The 20,722-nt window shown below is 45.0% G+C and overlaps 1 long non-coding RNA gene across 1 annotated transcript; it reads right to left on the bottom strand.

Annotated features, from left to right (window-relative positions):
- Nucleotides 1–586: 586 nt before the first annotated feature.
- Nucleotides 587–9,722, bottom strand: LOC123584006. Its single transcript, XR_006705105.1, has 3 exons — nucleotides 9,404–9,722; nucleotides 8,008–8,137; nucleotides 587–1,308 (listed from the first exon to the last, which is right to left on the bottom strand). It is a non-coding gene; the product is annotated as an uncharacterized LOC123584006 (long non-coding RNA).
- Between the last annotated feature and the right edge of the window lie 11,000 nt (nucleotides 9,723–20,722).

Genomic DNA, 20,722 nt, shown 5'->3' with positions numbered 1-20,722 from the left:
GGGAGGGGAGCTCCAAGACCGCTTCCCGGATTTCTGGTTTTGCCAAAGTGGGGAAATGCGGAGGAGATGCAGGCATGGGAAGAAAATAGACATCTCCACTGTTGGCATGTGACGCTGGAGATGGTTTGATTCTTCAAAGTGGACATGTCACGTGAGTGGGTACATACACTTGCCTGCAGCTCAGAAGAGAGATCGGGGTTGGAAACGGAAGGGGTGGCCCAGAGAAGCCATTTATAGCCATGAGAATAGCTGAGACCTTCTTGGTGAAAAGAAAATGGGGCCTGGGACGTATCCCGGAGGCACTCCAATGCTTAGAAGAAGAGGAGATAGAAAAGGAGGAAAACAAGGAGAGGGTGGTGCCATAAAAGCCAGGAGAAGGGATGTTTCAAAATGTTCTTTTTCGGGTGCCTGGGTGGCTCAGTTGGTTAAGCATCCAACTTTGGCTCAGGTCTCATGATCTCACAGTTCATGGGTTCAAACCCCGCATTGGGCTCTGTGCTGACAGCTCAGAGCCTAGAACCTGCTTTGGATTCTGTGTCTCCCTCTCTCTCTGTTCCTTGCCTGTTAGTGCTCCCTGTCTCTTCTCAAAAATAAATAAACATTTAAAAAAATAAAAAAAAAACCCAAATTGTTCTTTTTCTGACAGTTACTGAAAGCATCTTTTTTTTTTCTTTAGAACTTGTGGTTCCCTCCCTTATCATGGCCTTCTTTACCCCAGCTCTTTGCTAAGTTTATGGTGATAGAAACAGGAAGCAGATGGTAAGATAAAACATAAACCACTATATACATTCTCTCCCATTAGTATTTGCACAGCAGGAGCTCACCATCAAAGGAGTAAGAAGACAAATGGGTGATTTTTGAATGAGTGAACAAATATCTTCATTCCCCTCCCTTATTGGCTAGGAAATAGAATTTGAACCTTCCAGAATTTTCTTGATCAAAATGGCAGCCTGCAGGAAGAGGTTCCTTGAACAAATCCAATAGGCATTGGCATTTCCCAGCCTAGGATGGCTGTCCTCTCATCGGACCTTAGTCAAGCACATGGTGCTCAAGATCCCGGGGAGGTCAGTGCCCATGCTAAGCTCACTAGGATGATAGGCACTGCGTGTTGTTCTGAATACCTGGGGGAAATCATGGGGCTCCCATAATTCATATTAGTGACATTTCTCATTCCTAGTAAATAACCTTGTGTTTTGACCTGTAACAATGTGAAATGCTAACAAAGCCGTGAGGAAATTAAAATCCCTTGATGTGGTTTGGAGGCTGCCTGCGTGGATCCTGTCCAGGTGATAAAAGGTCTGCTAGACCCTGAAAAGAAACAAAGGAAGGAAAAGGTCACGGAGGAAGTAGCCGTATGGTGAAATGCCAAAGTACAAGAGTTTATCTAGACCAAAGAGGTACCCTTTACATAGAAGAACTCCATGCCAAGGGTGACTAACAGGTCTGAGCACCAACTAATACAAGCAAAATGGAAATTGACTAATAAAAAAAAGACCCGAGAACCAGATGGCTATGCTGGAACAAAATCTGAGGTTCGGTAGGTAGTGCTTTACCTTTATATAGCACTTTACATTTTTCAAAATGCTTTCTCATATATATCACCTTAGTTTAATTTTCCTGAAACCTGGCAAGGTCGGCATGGCAGGGAATAGGATTCCTATTTGGCAGATGAACAGAGGGAGAAAAAGGCTCAGAGATATTAAGTAACTTGTCTAAGGTCACACAGCGACCTGGTCAGGTGCTGGTCAGGACCCAGGCCTGCTGAGCATAGTTCACTGATACCTGCTGCTACGGCACATTATCTTTCAGAACAATATCAGGGCACAAAATGAGATCAACACAAGGTCTGAGTGAATCTATAAAGAATGAAAGAATTTCCTGCCCAGCAGTTAGCAGACTCCTGTGGCTGCTACATGTCTGTGTTCTATAGAAGTCTATAGACATAGAAGCTATCAGTTAAGACATGGAAATGGAACTCTGAAGTAGGCATCCTATGGGAAGTTCACGTTTTTCAAACTGAACAAAATACTGGTTATTACTGGAAGGCATGAAGTAAGGCAGCATCAATATCAATTTGTTGCTACTGCCTGTGCTGTCCATTCCTAGGACAGGGGGCCGCAGCCAGACCCCTCTGCTGTGTGGCTCCTTGCGGATCTGTGGAGTTGGGCGAAGTCAGTAATGCCTCATCTGCCTCAAATTATTTGATCCTCTCCTCCTGTTTCTTTCATGGAAATCTGCAGAAGAGTTAACTACTGAACTTCAGAAATTCAGCCTAACTCCTGCCCTACCAGGCCAATCTTCAGTGTGGACGGGACGGTCTGGAGGAGCGAGAGGAAGAAGCCAAGGCCTCAAGCTTGGGCTCCAAGAGGGAGCTCTGGATACCAGTCCTCTTTTATCCCACGCACCTAACACAGTCGTGCCAATTGCACTCAGTTAAGGCTTGATAAACTGAATTACTCCAAATGGATTTAAGAGGGAGAAAGTGGAGAATGTGTGATTACTCAACAAGACACAGCTCCTATAAATCCATAAGAAACAGAGAGACAACTCATGGAAAAACAAGCAGAATGCCTGAATAGTCACTTCACAAAACAGAATATCTAAATGACCAAAAAGTGTATGAATAGGTGTTCACTATTAGTAGCTGCAGGGAAATGCTAGCCTGAGATGCCACCATGCACCCATTAGAATGGCCAACATGAAAGACTGACCATACCAGGGGATGTAGAGCTACCAGAAGTCTCCCACTCTGTTAACTGGTTCAAACCCTACACATTGGGAAACGATCTGATGGCACCTGCCAAACCTGGACAGATCCCATTCCCATGGCCTAGCCGTGTCACTTGGAGGTATATGCCTGCCATAAATGCATACCTGTGTTCACCAAAAGACACGAGCTAGAATGCTTATAACAGCATTTTAAAAATAGCCCCAAACTGGAAATGACCCAAATGCCCACCAACAGTAGACCAGATAAAGAAATATATTCTCACACTTGAAGAGTACGCAGCCCGAGAATGAACAAAGTACGAGGACGTGGTTGAATAGTATCAGCATAATGTTTAGGAAAAGAAGCTGAACACAAAGAGTACAGACTGTAGGTTTCCATTAATTTAAAGTTCAAAAACAGGCAAAACTACCGTTGGGTGACCGGAGCCAAGATGGCACCCCTTGCAAGGGTGGTGACCGTGAGGAGGGCTCCTCGGTGCCGGTCATGTTCTGTCTCTTCATCTGGGTGCTGCCTACATAAGTGTGTTCAGTTTGTGAACATTCTTTTGAGCTGTATCCTTGTGATTTATGCATGTTTCTCAATGCATTTTATACTTCCGCAAAAACATTTTTAAGCCAAAAAAAGAAGCAGCACATTTCGCCAGCATTCCTAATTCTGCTGCCTCTGCTGCCGCCATCCAACATGGTGCAGCTTGGGAAGTCGAGACGGGAAAGAAAATTTTTCTGTCCCTCCCTTACCTCTCATTGCACATCCTTTCTTAGCAGATTTTCTCTTTTCTCCTCTCCTTTATTTACTTTCCGACTTAGACCTCAGCTCTTTTGGAAGACCGGATCAGAGGGAAGCAGTGCGACTGGCATGGTGTTAGGAACCTGGGTTTATGGAGGAAGACCTAGTCATACCGTATTTTTGGTGGCCGATTTAATCACAGGAGCAAGAGGCGGGGCTAAATCCTGGAGACCTTGCATGGGACAATGAGGACACTTGGAGCTGCCAGCATCAGCCAGCGTCAAATTTACATTTTAGACAGATATCTGGAGCAGCAGCTGTGTGGAGGATGAAGAGGGACAAAATTAGAGCCAGGGAGGTGGGTTAGAAGCCTATTTTAATGGTTCAAGCAAGAATTGGCATATGTCTTGGAATGAGCCTTCATTGTTTCCTCCGATTTTCCCCACCTTACCCATATATGAATGGTAATATAGTAGCAGATGCAGCTGACAGAAAAAGAGGGAGATTGGGATGCAGGCAAGTGGCTGGGGTCAGACGGAAAGGGAAAGAATGCGGGTATCAGTAATTAATGTGACCTGGGATTTAAGCCGGCAAGGATACCAGCAGGCACCCGGTGAAGAGCTTCAAGGAGCTTAATTCCCTCTGTGATTACTAAAGCCAGCTCTGATAATTTGAAAATCACATTTTGTTTTTCCGGAAAAGTTTGGTCTTCATTTTCCTTAAGCGAGCTTTGATTTATTTCTTCTTTTCTGTGCAAAGCTTCCTATAGTTTAACGGCTCTGGCTAAAACAGCTCTTCTGTGCTTCTGAGTCTCCATAGCCTGCTTCTGGGAAGAGAGTTTGCTCATTGTCTCCTGCAGCTGCAGAGACAGGTAAATAGAAGGTACAGAAACGACCGCCACGCCCACCCCTAGGTCGGGAGCCTTCAGAAACTGGGGCTGGAGCTTTATAAATAGTCAGAGGCAGGAGCAGGGGGTGGGAGCACACTCAGAAAAACCTTATAGTCTTTAGAAATCCGTGTTTGGATAACCTGAGTCAATAAATCCCATCAAGGTCAAAACCCAGACCTTCAAGACGTGGCAGAATCAGATGACCTTTATTTGCAACTGCCTGCAGAGGGCTCCACGGTGTGGGAGGCCAGGAGGGACCTCTCCGGAGGCCTTGAGAGCCCAGATTTGGGAGTAGACTAACTTCCCTACTCCCTCCAAGCAGAGGTGGTCTGGAGGCTGTGAAATTGCCAGAGAGCCCCAGTTCACCCCTAGAACACAGACAGCAGCATCTCAGTCGTATATTGCTTTTTATGCCCTTTAAAGATGCCTCCTTGCTCTGAGCTTCTGGCTTTGGGTATACATCTAGCAGCAAAGGCATGTTTATCTAGGATTATAGGGAAGACCTAGTTGCCTGGTGTGGACACGCTCGGCCTGCAGCGAGTGAAAGCCGCATAGGGCACCTCGCTGGAGCCACCCTGTGATTCTGTAGAAGGGCAGCATGATCCTAAGAGTCCCATCTCTGTCCACGTCCAACTTCACACCCCATTCACAAACCCTCAGGGTTTCTCCCTCTCTGCTGAATAGAGTGCCTACTATGTGCCAGTCACTGCAATAGCCTTGAAGGTACAAACATGATTAACACCCTCTTTTGCCTTTGCCATCGCAGAACTGGTAGGGCAGGCAAACAGACTGGTCAAAACTACTCTCTTGGGGTCCAGGTCCTTCACATCTGTCATTTGGGGTACCCTGGTGGGAAGGAGGAGAGACTTGGTGTCCACACCCTGCGGGGCTCAGAGGTGGTGTGAGGCAGACGGAGGGCAGACAGGGGCGGGCAGCTGGGGACGTGAGCTTTACAGAACATGCAAGTCAGTTTGGGCTGTACTTGTGGGTGGCGGAGAGCTGCCTAGACAAGGCAGAGACACTGCTTAAGCTGCAGCGTGACCCCATACCTCACCCCATACCTTGCTGTCTGGGGCTCACAACCTACCCACGGTGACTACCTACTCATTCCCCTGCCCCAAACCTTCAGGGACCGCTAAGTCCAGACTGTGTGCAAACCCCCACTGCGGTGTGGAGACTGGATTGCAAGACAAAAGGCGGGAGGTGGGAAGATGGACGAGATGTCAGAGGCTCTACCGAGGAAGCACAGCCGCATGGGGAGAAAGAAGCAGAGGGCAATGAAGATCCTCCTTATTCTCTACTTGCCCTCGCCACCTCCCTCTCAGGCACATTTGCCTGCATTTCAGGCATTTCAGACCCCTGACCCGGTCTCCCACTGTCTGGAAGGGCTCCTGTCTTTCGGAGTCCAGCTCAAGTGACCCGGAGGCTTTACCCTGAACACCCACTGCGTGTCAGGCACTGTGCTACGTGCTTTGCAGAATCTCTGATCTCTCTCCCCGCAAGGTGAAGAGTAGTATCTCTGTTTCACAGCTGAGAGAACCAAACATCACAACCGAGCCCAGACTCCCAGCTGAGCAGAGGCCGATGTCCCTTGGGGGCTGCCCTGCCTCGCGGCTGTCGTCTGCACCTTGCCGGGGGCCCTCAGAGGATGTTAACTCCTGTTGTCCTTCATCTGGGCTCCTCCTTCCCACTGCCACCTGTAGACCGATCATCAAGTCCTGTGGATTTTACCGGCCCATTGTCTCCACCGCCACTGACATCAGTGGTTATGGCCTCTGTCATTTCTCTGCTGCCCACCTCAGCATCATTGCCCTGAAATCCCTTCTCTGCACGGCAGCCCAGGTGGTGACTCTAAAATGCAAAACTCATCAGATCTTGTCCCTGCTTAAAATCTTTCCGTTTTGACCACTTATTCAACCACAAATACGGATGAGCATCTACTCTGTGCTATTCACCCATCTAGCTGCAGGGGATACAGCAGTGAACCAAACAAAGTTTGCTCCCTGTGAAGTCCAAACTCTTTAAGCCCTTTTTACAGGCTGACCAGCATCTGGACCTGCTGTGCCTTCCATTGGTTGTGCCCACCACTCCCTGGCATCTTCCACTCTGGTCATGCTGAAGCACCTGTGGTCTCAGAGACACAGGTGGCTGTTTCTTACCTCTGGAAACGCTCCACATGCCGTTCCCTCTGCGTGGAGCACCCTTTCCTGGCTCATCATGCTGCCACCTGACTATGAGCCCCTAGTCTTCCTCCCAGTCCCAACCTCAAGGTCACCTCCTCCAGGGAGGGAGCCTTCCTTAACCTCCAAATGTATTAATTAGTTTCCCCTACTATGTGTACCTATAGCACCTTGTGTTCTCTTGACTCTCCTTGAAGGAGACCATGTTTTATTTATTTGTATATACTTTAGTATGCCCAAGGCACAGCAGTGTCCGAAGCCTCTCTACTGCTTATTGGTTACATGCACAGGTAAAGTCCAGGCTGTGACATCAGGTGCGGTGAGACCTCCCCTGGTGTGAACACCCTAAGGCAGCATCTCCTGGGCAAGAAGCTTCTGAAGGGCCAGTGGGGAAAAGGAACAGAAAATGGATGCTAGGCTGCCACCCTGCCTCTCTCCGGATTCTCATCTTGCCCTGTCTCCAAACTGCAGTGTGAATCCAAACTCATGGTGAATCCGACCCATGAGTACCTGGTCCATTTCACCATCCGGATGATGAAAATGGAATTTTCTTTCTCACCAGGCCATTAGGATTCTTCCTTCCTATCAGCTTTTTATGGAGTGCTCACAGGAATTGGAGTGATTGGGGAAATGATTGGGAAAAGTTTTTGGGGTCTCTGCACCTTAAAGATGTGTTTTGGGGGAGGGCAGGGGCAGCACTGAGTCCGGTAAGGGAAGCCGGTGTCCTTCAGTTTTTTCTGCCTGGTAAGCATTTTTCAGGTCTGCTGGATTTGGGTACCTACCAGCAAGTCTATTTTAAAGCACATAAAATCTGAAAATAAATGGAGTCGGTTTGTGGCAGAGGATGGCTGGTCTGGCAGGGACCACCCCTCACTGTTCAGCCCTGCAGCTGGGAGAGAGCTGCAAAGACAAGGCTGGAGAGGCAAAGCTTTATGTCAGAGAAGTCACAGCCCATCCCTTAGGCCTCTTTCCTCCTTGTTGGAGGAGATACTTGTGAGTGTGTGTGTGTATGTGTGTGTGTGTGCACGCGCACACACTCCAGGACCTTCTGCTTCTTCCTGGAACCTACAGGACAGGTTTGCAAGGAGAGGAGCTGTAGGAAGCAACTAATTTCATTATAAGAGAGAGGTGCTAATGCTGGCCCTCTCCATCCCAGGCCCCTACCGGCATCTGCAAGCCAGGTGGTCTCTACCTTATCCCTGTGGCTAACACTTGATAGCAGGCAGCTCCTGGTCTTGTGCCTTATTCTCAGCCTACACCCTGCACCACTCAGCCCCACCCACAAACTGCTCCATTAGCCTCACCTGTCCTTGGTCATCTTGGAACCTGACCTCCGACCACATGCTCTCTATCTGGCTTTCCTCTTGTCCAAGGTGTCCCTCCCTCAATACTGCTCATCTGGTCCTGTCCTTTTCTCCCCTCATTAAAGGTAATTTGCATCACTGTCCCAGACCATATACTTTAGAAAGCAAGGAACACACCTGAAGTAGCTGGAAGAGCAGGCATCTGGACGAGCTTCCCTGGGTGTAAATCCTGACTCTGAGATTTCTCTGTTGTGAGCCAGATTACCACAGTGAGCTACTGAGCCTCCCGGAGACTTGGCTTCTTCATCTGTAAAATGGAGATCATAATAGCACCAGCATCATAAGATTCCGGAGAGTGTTCATTGAGCTAATTTACATGTAAGTGCTTAGCAAAGTACCTGACCCATAGTAAGCACTCAACAAGTGTTAGATAAAATAAGAAATTCAGCCCCCAAGGCCCTACTGAACTTCATAAATGAGAAATGGATGCTTAGCACCCACATCCCCCAAAATACAAAATAAAAATGGTACCTTTCTCTGTCCTGGACACCTGAGTTCAGAAAAGAGAGCCAGAGCCCCAGGGAGAGTCATGGATTGAGTTAATGCTTTGTGGCTAAGGAATGGGCAGGGGTCCATGGAGCAGGGGTTTGAGGAACAGATGTTCACATTGATTGGGAAGAGGCTGAGGAGCAGAGAATCTATAGGACAGGAGTCTGTGGGACAAGGGTCCGAGGGGTAGGGTCCACAGCTTCCCAAAGGAACCCAGAGCAGGAAATGCCATAGAATGAGCCACAGTTCATGCTGCATGACCAAACTGGGCTGCCCTGAGCCCATGGACCATTGCCTACCTGAGAGAGCTGGCAAGAATAATAGAGGCAAAGCACGCAGCACTTTCCAAGTGCCCTGTAAGGCTTGTCCTGGCAACCCCAGCAGATGTAAGAGGGGCATTTTCAGTGGCACCTGTCAGAGTAAAGCCAGCCCAGTGGTGTTTTCTCCCCTTTTACTGAAGTTTAGACTTGGTTCTGGAGCAGCAAATGCATGTTCCATAGGTCCATCACCTCCATGCCCTTTTCTGACACCTCCCTTCCCCTTGACCTCCAAGCTCAGTGATGATGGAAGTACCAGGACCTTCCATACTTCTCCAGGGAGGACAGGCCCACTCATCCCAGGGAGGCACAATCATTAGTGTCATCTCATTAAACTGAAAACAGCTGCTGACTCAGGCCAGGCTGTGAAAGAGGACTGCTTCCTGGCCTCTGGATGACCTCCCCTGGGAGCTGCATGGGTTGGGATGAAAACCCGGAGATGGACAGCACAGGAAGGGACCGTACTGGGAAGGTGGCCTACTCCTGCCTGGCACTGGGCTGCAGCCAGCGAGGGTACCAAGGTGAGGGTATTCGTTGGCATAAGGTTTCTACTTTTCTCACAAAGACACCATGTACAGTGGCTTAAACAAAACAGAAGTTAGTTCTCTCACCCCCAACAGTCTGGGGCCAGTGTGGAGGCCCCAGTGTGTTGGGGTCCCAGCCTCCTCCCTTCTGGGGCTCCACTCTTCCCAGGGTGTTCTCCTCACCCTCATGGCAAAGACGTCTTCCCAGTCCATCTTGCACTCCAGCCAGTGGGAGGAAGGAATGGGAGGAAGAGAGAGCTGCACCGGTCACGGCACTGGTATCTCTCCAGCCAGATCCTAGTCGCCCCTCAAGAAAGCAGGAAAACGTTGTTCTTATTCAGGCAGCCACATGCCCAGCTAAAACTCAGAGGCTCTGTGAAGGAGAAAACCGATGTGGGAAAAATTGACAGTCTCTGTGACAATGACCAATTCCGAGCCCTGCCCACAGATGCCACACAGTTGCAAAGACAGACAAACCCACACAACACTGTGCACAATGAAGAAACACCATTCGATCATTTACTCAAGGAACGTTTATTGGGGCCTTCAAGCATTGGGGAAATAGAGGCAAAATCACCATCCTTTTCATCATCAGGCTCTCAGTCATGGAGGATAAAAAATATTATCTAATGGGCTTCATGATATAAAGGAAACATTTATTTATTCATTAACGTACATTCAGTATGCCTCTGCTACATACTGGAAAATGCATCCGTTCTAGGGATACCGTGATAAAAGACACAGGTCCTGCCCTCAAGGGCAATAGGGCAACAGTGATGTACAAGGTCAGTACTGTGACTGTGATAAGCACAGGGGTCCCCAGTATAGCCCGGAGGTCCCAGCAGGACCAGAAAGTCTTCCCAGGCTTTTGCACCAGGTTGAGACCCCAGATCCTTGGCACGACCCTGGAGAGCAGCCTCTAAATGACTGAAATTGGGTTTCTTACAAGCCCAGCTGAGAAGATCAGAAGTGGGTTTAAATTGATTTTTAAAAAACAAGATATTTCTTGCACATTGGGTTATACCCTAAGATTTACTTTCACCCATGAAGTTTAGCTTCAGGAAACTGAGCTCTGGAGGCAGAACTTGGAACCATTCCCAAGGCAGGAGGTGGGTTTAGAGTGTTCTGAGGATAAACAGTGATTCCTACGCCTCCCACGCTTCCCAGAACTGCACATGTTACTCCCGCCAGCCAAGACTTTGACGGCTATAGGGTCGTGGTGAGGTCAAGACTCTGCCCTACACTGCCCACTCTGCTTTGGAGCTCCCGACAAGGTTCACAGGGCCCCCAGATAACTCATTCTGATTTTTATTCCCTCAGTGGCCAAAAATGTACTTTCTCTAACCAAAATCACTATTATTTGAATTAAAACCCATTGTCTTTTATTTGGCATCTGAAGGGCTAGGACAACAATGGTTTTATCACCTTGAAGTGTGAGAAAATGCTTTCTAAGCTACAAAGACTCATAAAAATATGAATTGGTTTTATTTTTATGTGTAAAGCCATATAGTAAATGAGGTAGAAACTGAATTTTATTGAATAACCAGTCTGTGCCAAGAACTGTGCTAAGCACATTACATACATTACCTCCCTATAAACCTACCAAGGCTCTGCCTATTTTATACATAGGAAACTGAAGCACAGAAAGGTCAAGTAACTTGCCCGTGGTAGCACAACTTGTTTGTGACAGGGCCAGGACTAGAACCCAAGTCTGTGTGACTCCACTCTTCTGCAATCCTAGAAGATTATGATAAAGTCATCCATAGTCCTTTTTTCTCTAGGCTAAACAACTCCAACTCATATAATTTTTTATTCTTTTTATGATGGGCACTTCATCTTGCAAAATATTTGACAGTTTTGAAGATGAAGAACTATTCTTGGTAAAGATCAAGAACTATTCTTGGTGGGTACAAAGAGGTGGGGTTGTCTTGGGGGCTTAGTATGTTGTAACCTCAGGGAGGGAATTTGTGCAGATCTTAAGATCTCACTAGTACTGGGGTCTTAAAATAACTGTGGCCAATGTAAGCCTGTAGGGTCACAGGAGAGGCACTTAAAACAAGAATGAAGACACATAATGTCAGCATGAATTTTATGTGTTGTGATTAAAAAGTGGCTGAATGACCTTTGAAAGACTTATCATGATACTAACATAAAGCTACATGAGAATTGTAAGGATGTGGCAGCTGAGAAAATGTTTTTCCAGCCATCACTCTGTTCATCCATCCAAATAATTACATTATCACTATTGGGGACCAGTGCTAGACCCTTTGGAAAACACGAAGTGCGTGTCTACATGATGTTTGGATGCGTGTCTACATGATGTTTGCAAAAGGGGGAATTTTGCATACATTTGTTATACGTAGTTGATTTTGCCTCCTCACCTTGATTAGGCCAACTTTATCCTGTGCTTTTTGTCTAATCTTGAGAAAAACATCAGACAAATTCCAACAAAGGAGCATCCTGCAAGATACCTGGCCACTCACTACTCCTCAAAACTATCAAAGTCATCAAAAACAGAGGGAGTCTGAGAAACTCTGACAGCCAAGAGGAGCCTAGGAGATGTGCCAACTAAAGTTAACATGGTATCTTGGACAGATCCTGGAAAAGAAAAAGGATATTAGGTTAAAACTAAGGAAATTTGAAAAAAAAAAAAAAAAAACAGCTATGACTTTAGTTCATAATAATGCATGTTTTTTTAAATCACTCATCAGTTCCCATCAGATAATATTGTCTTTCCTCATCAGGAATGCAGACCCAAGTATTGAAAGAAAGAGATGTACTGAGGCCACAGGGGGCAGGGGGCAAGTGTGAGACCTCAGCCCTGCTTGGCCTCTAGCTGCTGCTTCAGCCTTAGACCATCATCTCTCAGAGAAGCATGGCATAAAACCCTCTGGCCAGTGGAAGTGGTAGGTCCCTGACCAGACTAGGGTCTCCTACAGGACCCAAGCTCACCCCAGGCCAATTGTTTCAAGCCATTTCTTACGACAAGCCCTTCATCTCCCATTTGCCACCTTTCAATGGCCATAGACTTTACTTGGCAGGATTTTATTTTAAAACAATCCCCTCCACCTTGTTGAGTTCTCCCCTTAATTAGCACAGGGAGAAATGATGTTATTGGAAGCAAACCTCTCTGTAGCACACTTCCCTCTGTTTGGCAAATTAAAAGCATTTGGAAACTCTTCCGTGGTCCCAATCAATAGCTCAAGCCATAATTATTCAGCGGGGCTTGCGTTTTTTTCTGCTGACAGCCGGCGGGGTGTGCTGATGTGGAATTGTCTCATATGCTTATGCGGCTTAGCCCTTCCCATGATTGGGGGCCGCTGCAAAGGGATCGATAGCATCTTGGGGGAGACTGGGAAATGGACTTGCCTGCATCTAAACCCTCTCAGACCTCCCCATTCCTCCAGGGGAGACGTTAGCCACAGTCAGATGGGGCCCTTTATTTTCTTATTTATGCCCACCTGAGGCAGCCGAGCAGCACTTTTGGGACACCAAAATAAACGCCCACTTTATAGGATAATCATGTAGTATCAAGCTTTAGATTGTGGATAATGGGGATGTGCTGAGAAGTAAACAATCAAATCTTCTTAGTTTAGATTTCATTAATTTCAGGATTACTGATAATTTGCATGGGATGTGGATTATTACTCACTGGCAGCTCTCTTCCTCGAGGATAGTGCAACTTGCTCTTGTAAACAAAACTGCAGAGGGACATTTACGATAATTCAGAGGTCTAACTTTTTTCAACATCACCTGTCAGTCTTCAGCAGTGCCTGGTCACACACAAACAGCCAATTTATTCATTCCAGATCCTTTTAGGGTCTAACAGTCAAGAGACCAAACTCCAGCCCTGCCTCTGTATTTCTCTAGACAGGCTACTTAGCTTTCTTTCTCAGTTGGCTTTGTTTTGTTTCGTTTTTCTGCAAAATAGGAATATGGCTTGTCAACTTCACAGGGGCACTGTAAAAATAAATGAAATAAAAGATATGACAGTGACTTTTAGGTATAAAAACCACTATATCAATTAATTATTTCACACAGTAAAGGAAGTCTTTTAAACACCTGTGGTTACTTTTTTTTTTTTAATGTTTTGCCTATTTAGGCTTATTCCACGTCCTTGAAAGTGATCAACTAATTTTTTAAGACTCAACACAGACTAAATATGATTCTATTCCAACCCATGAACAATTAGATGTGATGGGGCGCCTGGGTGGCGCAGTCGGTTAGGCGTCCGACTTCAGCCAGGTCACGATCTCGCGGTCCGGGAGTTCGAGCCCCGCGTCAGGCTCTGGGCTGATGGCTCAGAGCCTGGAGCCTGTTTCCGATTCTGTGTCTCCCTCTCTCTCTGCCCCTCCCCCGTTCATGCTCTGTCTCTCTCTGTCCCAAAAATGAATAAACGTTGAAAAAAAATTTTTAAAAATAACAAAAAAAAAAAACAAAAAAAAAACAATTAGATGTGAAAAGATTGTCTTTTTACATGAGAGGGAACATAAAATCACTGTTTCCTGTGTGAGCCCAAACCCAGGTAACTCACATGATTACACTGATCATTATGTATTTTAAGAGACTGCATTAGATCAAAGGCATTGAGACCCCTCTAGAGCACTCTATGCCTGACATTATGAATAACTGCCCCCTGGGATCAGTGTTGAGAAGCATCCAAAATCATGAGCTATGAGCGCTCCTCTTTTGAGGCTGAGGTTTCTGAAGATCCGGTCATTGTTCTGTAGGAAAAAATAGCCTGAAGACCCCACAGGGCACTGGGCCCACTCAGCCACAGGATCTCTTTCTAATCCTTTGGAAGGTGTCTGGGGTTTACCTCAGTCATCAACACACTCACCTAGTTTTTGTTTTGGGTTTTTTTTTTTTAATGTTTATTTATTTTTGAGGGAGACAGAGAGATCATGAGTGGGGAGGGGCAAAGAGAGAGACACACACACAGAGAATCCAAAGCAGGTTCCAGGCTTTGAGCTGTCAGCACAGAGCACGGCATGGTGCTCACACTCACCAACCTCGAGATCACGACTTGAGCCGAAGTCAGACACAACTGACTGAGCCACCCAGGAGCCCCATGCTCACCTAGTTTTTAAATAAATGCCCACATGATTGTGGCCCTGTAAAAGGCAAGCTGCCCAGAGCCGACACCAATCATACCAATGGGTGACGCCTCCCAGAGTTGATCTGGGCCCCTCACTAAGTGATGAACATCTACTTCACCATGTCCTTAGAGGAGCCGCATCAGTGCACCTTAACATTGTCCTTTTATCTTCTCAAGAACGTGGATAGGGTTCGAGAAGAACCCACCTTCTACCAAATCCCCAGAGCATCCTAGCATCTGTGCAGGGGGCCTGAAGAGACTGTTCATAATCATCGATATTCTGTTTTTGTATCCTCACATTCAACCTCCATCCACCACCACCCGTTCTTCACGTTTTTCGAAATTCAATGTGAACAATATTGCATATATTCTCTGAGTCACTCTTTCCTTATGTCACAGGAGAAATTAAAGCAAACCAGTCAAAAGTCTCCAGAAACATAGAGTGGGTTGGAAATAGCTGTCTCTTTAAATGAAAGAGACCATGAAAACTGATTGCTCCAATCTGAGAATGAGCCATACTTTATCCTGGAAGAATTATTAGGAAGAAAGGGACATACATTTCTTTTGACACTGTATATTAAGTGAACTTTCTAAACCCTATTTGTCTGTATTAAATAAATATGCTCAGAGTTTCCTACCATGCCCTGTATTTTTTCTGGTTTTAAATCAAAGGGATTAAGACTCCTAATTAAGACACTGGAGGAGGCCCGATCAGTTTTGCCAGTGCAAATTAGTTCAGAGGCCCAGAGCTGCTCCTTTCTGTTTGCTGGTATGGGAGGTTTGTTTGATTTAACATGATTGAGGAAATGAAATATCCCTAAGACAAAGAACCAATATTGCACTTCTGGAGAGTGGCTGAAGGGAAATTGGAAACTAATGCACATTAGTAGTGGATCCAAAATACAACAAGCAGGAGAAATGTTATTTAGAAGGAAAGTGATATGACTAGACTAATCCTTTGAAATAGATTCTACCTTCTCCTTCCTTTATTTTTCTCAAAGGAAAATAAATGAAATAGAATCTCAAATTCCTAACAAAGTCTCATGAGCTTAGGACATTATCTTTCCTTCCTTCAATACATGCCGAGTTTTTATATGCATTATCTTCTTTTTTTAAATTTTTTTTAACGTTTATTTATTTTTGAGACAGAGAGAGACAAAGCATGAACGGGGGAGGGGCAGAGAGACAGGGAGACACAGAATCGGAAGCAGGCTCCAGGCTCTGAGCCATCAGCCCAGAGCCTGATGCGGTGCATTATCTTCTTAATATTCACAATATTGCTATGAAATAGTAATTATTGCCCTATTTTACGGATAAAGAATCTCATTCTCCAAAGGTAGACGTTGATCTAAAGCCAAGTATTCTTTGAGACTCATAATTATTGTTTTTGGGTCCATCAACTCTGAGCCATTTGGTAAGCCTGAGAAGAAAGATCTCAGTCAAAAACAATACAGCCTTGTCTGAGTTTGGTGTTGCATATGGTTGGGCTGGATTCCTGTTCAGCGAATCTGGTCAAGCCAGGATGACTCTCCAAAGGCAATGAGAAAAAGGGCAAGATGCAAAGCTAGTCCAGCATGGTCAGCTGAAATCAAATAACAAACCCAGCCTGAAATGGCTTTCTCTCATCCCAGCTGGTCTTGCTATCTCCATCAGAGCCAATTTTCTCCTCTCCTCTCTCTCCTGGGGGTGCACAATCCAAATTTACTTATTTAAGGCCTTGAGGGCACCTTTATTTCTTCTGTGCTCAACAAATTCAGTTGATCATTTTTGGGGGTTCTTTTGTTTTTTTGTGTTTTTTTTAATAACAGTATTCAATAAAACTGCTAATTCTTGTGTTGTCTGAGGGAAGGGGAGATTAGTTCTTCTGTGTGGTTGCATACTGCATGTTTGTGGTAACTAACACTATGCTATGGGATTGTCTAATCCCTTAACAGTTGATCCCATTTTATGCCTGAGATGGCCAGTCAGACTTAGAGAAGGAAGAGGATAAAAAATAGATTACCTGGATTTTTGTCAAGTTAGGTATTGTAATGCAGAGCAAACCCAAATCACTCAGTTCCTACTACCTGGGATAGCCATGACTGATGAGCCAAAAATGCAATTACACACACACACACACACACACACACACACACACACATATCACATGTGTGTTTATATGGCAGATGAGACACTAAGAACATTAAGGCCTGGGTATCCATGGGTAACCCATAATAGGGTAGAAATGGGTGTTGGCGGGAAAAATGGTTTTGAAAAATCAGTCCATAAGAGAGATTCAGGAGTCCTGGAGAAAGATTCTGACAATATTAATTATTGCCTCTTCTGCTGAATACCTCATAAAAGCACTGATTTCTTTGATCATCCTGTGATTTCTGCCAATATAGCAGGCCATGGTTTGATAGTCTTCCAGATGTATATTGTTTCAAGGGTACCCAAGATTTGTTTTAATCAGGTATGGTGAAACAGAGACATGGAAATCATCGTTGGGGAGAGAGACTTTTTTTTTTTTTTTTTTTAACTCACAGATCACTAGGAATAGGAAGCATGGCCTGACATGCAGGAGAGGCACACGGAGAAGCACCAGGGTCAGTCAGAAAGCAGGAGCAAGGAGAAATTGTGGGCAAGAGCCTCTATTGTAGTTTCCTCAGAGAGGAACAGGTAAGGCAAAGCAAGCAGATTTAGGATTGTCTAGTTTAGATAATTTTGCTAAGCTCTGCAGTATAGAGGTTCTCCCTAGTTGGTCTCTGGCCCTGGGGTGATTAGGCCAGGGAAATAGTGGCCCTGAGTGTGAGAGCCCAATAAAGATAATGGCTCAGGTTGGAGCCATTTGGATCAGTTGGTTTGAATATGAAAGGTGCACTCATAGGCAAGTTGTTTATCTCTAGGAATTGACTAGTCCTGGGAGGGACAATCACTCCTGGCTCAGCAAGGCTTCCAGATGTCAAAGCATCAAAATACAGAAAGAAAGAAAGAAAGAAAGAAAGAAAGAAAGAAAGAAAGAAAGAAGAAAAAGAAAGAAAGAAAGAAAGAAAGAAAGAAAGAAAGAAAGAAGAAAGAAAGAAAGAAAGAGGGAAGGAAGGAAGGAAGGAAAGAAGGAAGGAAGGAAGATATGGTTAATACATGGGTGCCAAAGTTGTACCTCCTGTTATTCTGAAAGACAGAGGAAAAGCTAGAGGAGTATTGGTCTCATGTATGTTCAGGGGACCTTGACAGTGATTCTTCATTGTATAAAAGGGTTAATGCCAGAGAAGAAAGGCCTATTTTTCTTATTTTGTTTCTTTTTTGTAAGAATACAATTCAATAGTTTTTAGTATATTCACAATTTGTGTAACCATCACCACTATCTAATTCAAGAATATTTTTATCATCTCCAAAAAGAAACCCTGTACCCCGTTACCAGTCACTCCCTACTCCACCAGACACCAGCCCCTGGCAACCACTAATCTACTTTCTATCTTGGTGGCTTTACTTATTCTGGACATTTTCTTTAAATGGAATCATGTAACATATGGCCTTTGTGTCTGATTTCCTTCAGTTAGCATAATGTTTTCAAAATTCATCCATGGTTATAGCATGTTTTGGTATTCCTTTTTATGGCCTAAATAACATTCCATTGAATGGATATACCACATTTGCTTATCCATTCATCAGATGGTGGAAACTTGGGTTGTTTCTACTTTTTGGTTATTATGAATAACGCTGCTATTAACATTTGTACCAAAGGGGCTGCACCAGCAATGCATACACATCCAGTTTCTCCATATCCTCATGAGGTCCATCTTTTTGATAATAGCCATCCTAGTGGGTGTAAAGTGGTATTTCATTGTGGTTTTGATTTGCATTTTCCTAATGACTAATGATGTTGACCATCTTTTCATGTGAGAGCTCTATTTTTTATGCTAACTTTTCCTTAATACACAGAGAGTATATAGTAACTGGGGAAGAACCAAAAACTAGGCAAAAAAGTCAATAAAAATCATTCTTAATTTTATAACCTAGAAATAATTAATAATACTCTTCTACATATTTTTTCTAAGAAAAATTATAAAAACAATATATGTACTATTTTATAACTTCCCTTTCTTCATTTAACATACATTGTGAACATCTTTTTAATTCCTATTTTCTATAAAGTATTTTAATGGCTGCTTATTATCCCTCTGAATACACTTACCAGGATTGATTTACCCAAACCACTATTTTGGAGGGTCTAGATTGTTTCCAATGTTGTGCAAAGATAATTTGGCAAACAACATCCTTGTAGTCAAATCTTTGTACAAATAAGTTATTAGTTCTTTAGTGTAAACTTCCAGAAGTGGAATTTCTGAGTCAAGAAGCATGCAAAATACGAACACCAAATTTGTGTATCATCAGTTGCCAAACTCTGTGCTCTGTTGAGTCCCACTTTCTAATACCACTTCAAACTTGAGACTGAAGATGTGGCTGGCCAGCTCAGCTGGTTAGAGAACAGAAATAACAAAGGCAGAGCTGTGGATTTGCTCCCTGCCTGATAAGCCCTGAATACTCCTTTCCAAGCAATTTATAAACGTCCATCATTGAGCATGAGTCAACAGAGGGGGAGCATGGCCAGATTAGTACATTTCCTTCAGCTCTCACTAAACATCACTTCCTGGGGGGAGGCCTCCTCTGACCACCTGTTAAGATAGGCCAGGGGGTCTTTGTCTACCTTGGCTGCAAACCAGAAGCTCTGTGAAGCAGGCGTGATGTCTAACTTGTCCAACATTGTGCCCCTAGTCCCCACATAGCACCAGAAAAATACATTTGCACCGAGTGACTGAATACAAGAATGAATTAATAACTGAGAGAAAAAAGCCAAAGCAAGCCTTAGTGATGTTGGGCTGCACACACAGGGAAGCACAGCTGTTGATGGCTACAAATAGAGACGACGTGGTGTTGAGCACATCTTTGCCTGCTGGGAAAGAGGGGAGGGAGCTAACACAATTGCATATGCACAGTGTGCCCTGCGTACATTACTGCTTACGGCCCTCGCCACAGTAGTGCCTATAGAATAGGTCTTCTCCCCATCTTAGAGATAAGAACACTAAGAGCTAGAGAAAATTTATTTCTCACCCACAATCTCACAAGCATTGGAAAAGAAAAGTCAGTATCCCACACCTGATCTGTCAGCCTGCAGAGCACCTCCTTTTTTCATGATACTGTCCCATTTCATTTCTTCTAGAAAGCTGAGAACCAAACCTAACTATGCGCAGTCTGAGCAAGGCTATAAGGCCTTCTACGTGGCTCTGGGTGTGACCGACGTTTCCCGAAAATGACATTATGTCTCATTATTTCACCATGGAGATGCCAAACCAGAGACAGCCAGACTGGTCTCATAGGGTCTTGCCCCAGAGGCCGGTTCTGCTTATGCTCCTGTCAAAGGGGCACTTATTTAGGACACGGGTCATGGTGGCTCCCAAGTGCTGATGGCAAAAGTAATGTGCAGGCTGCACGGCCTCCTCACCAGTTGTCAGGAAAACTATATATCTGCCAGCTAATTCTGAGAGCCAGTTCCCTTTCACGAAGATTTGTGACTCTCCTGGGCCCCGTAGGCACATTTAAACAATGAAAGGAGATTAACCACTCAGCCAAAGAGACATTTTTAATGTCACCACCATAGCATTGACTTTTTCCATTTCAAACATTCTGCCGGCATAATTCGATTCAGGGTCAGCGTGTGTACCAGAAATATTCTTTCTCGAACTTGGGCAGTGTCTGCCAGGGGAAGTCACTTCCAAGAGCTTTCCAGGTCCTATCTAATTGCAAGACCATTGAGTGAGTCTGAGCCTTGCAGAGCCAGACCAACCTGCCCACTTTGGAATCGGGTAGGGCATCTTTCCCCCTTTAAAAGGAGATAAATGGATGCACTTGGGTGGCTCAGTCAGATGAGTGTCGAACTTTGCTCAGGTCATGATCTCAGAGTTCCTGGGTTCGAGCCCCTCATTAGGTTCTGTGCTAACACCTCAGAGCCTGGAGCCTGCTTTCGATTCTGTGTCTCCCTCTCTCTCTGCCACTCCCCTACTTGCTCTCCCTCTCTCTCTCAAAAATAAATACACATTAAAAAAAAAATTTAATGGAGACAAATGGTTCCTGCCTAACCTTAAAGCAAAGAGTGAATGTGGCCAAGATGTGGTCAGGACTGAAGTGGGTCATCACTGGCCCCTCCTTTGTATGATCATAAGGCCTGGTTGGCTTTCTCTTTGAGTTCCAGGATCTCAGATCCACAATTCCTTTTTTTTTTTTATTTATTTATTTTAGGGGTGTGTACATTAAACCACTGTATTGACAGGTTTTTAAGGGGTCATGAGCAGAGTCCCTAAATAGAGGTTGATGAGACCCACTTGCCTGAGTCTGGCCAGGCTTTCAGAGTTTTATCTGAGACCAGA

This window comes from Leopardus geoffroyi, chromosome B3, assembly GCF_018350155.1.
Source record: "Leopardus geoffroyi isolate Oge1 chromosome B3, O.geoffroyi_Oge1_pat1.0, whole genome shotgun sequence".
Taxonomy (NCBI): domain Eukaryota; kingdom Metazoa; phylum Chordata; class Mammalia; order Carnivora; family Felidae; genus Leopardus; species Leopardus geoffroyi.
Note: the sequence above shows the minus strand (reverse complement) of the source record. Positions and strands in the feature narration are given on the sequence as shown.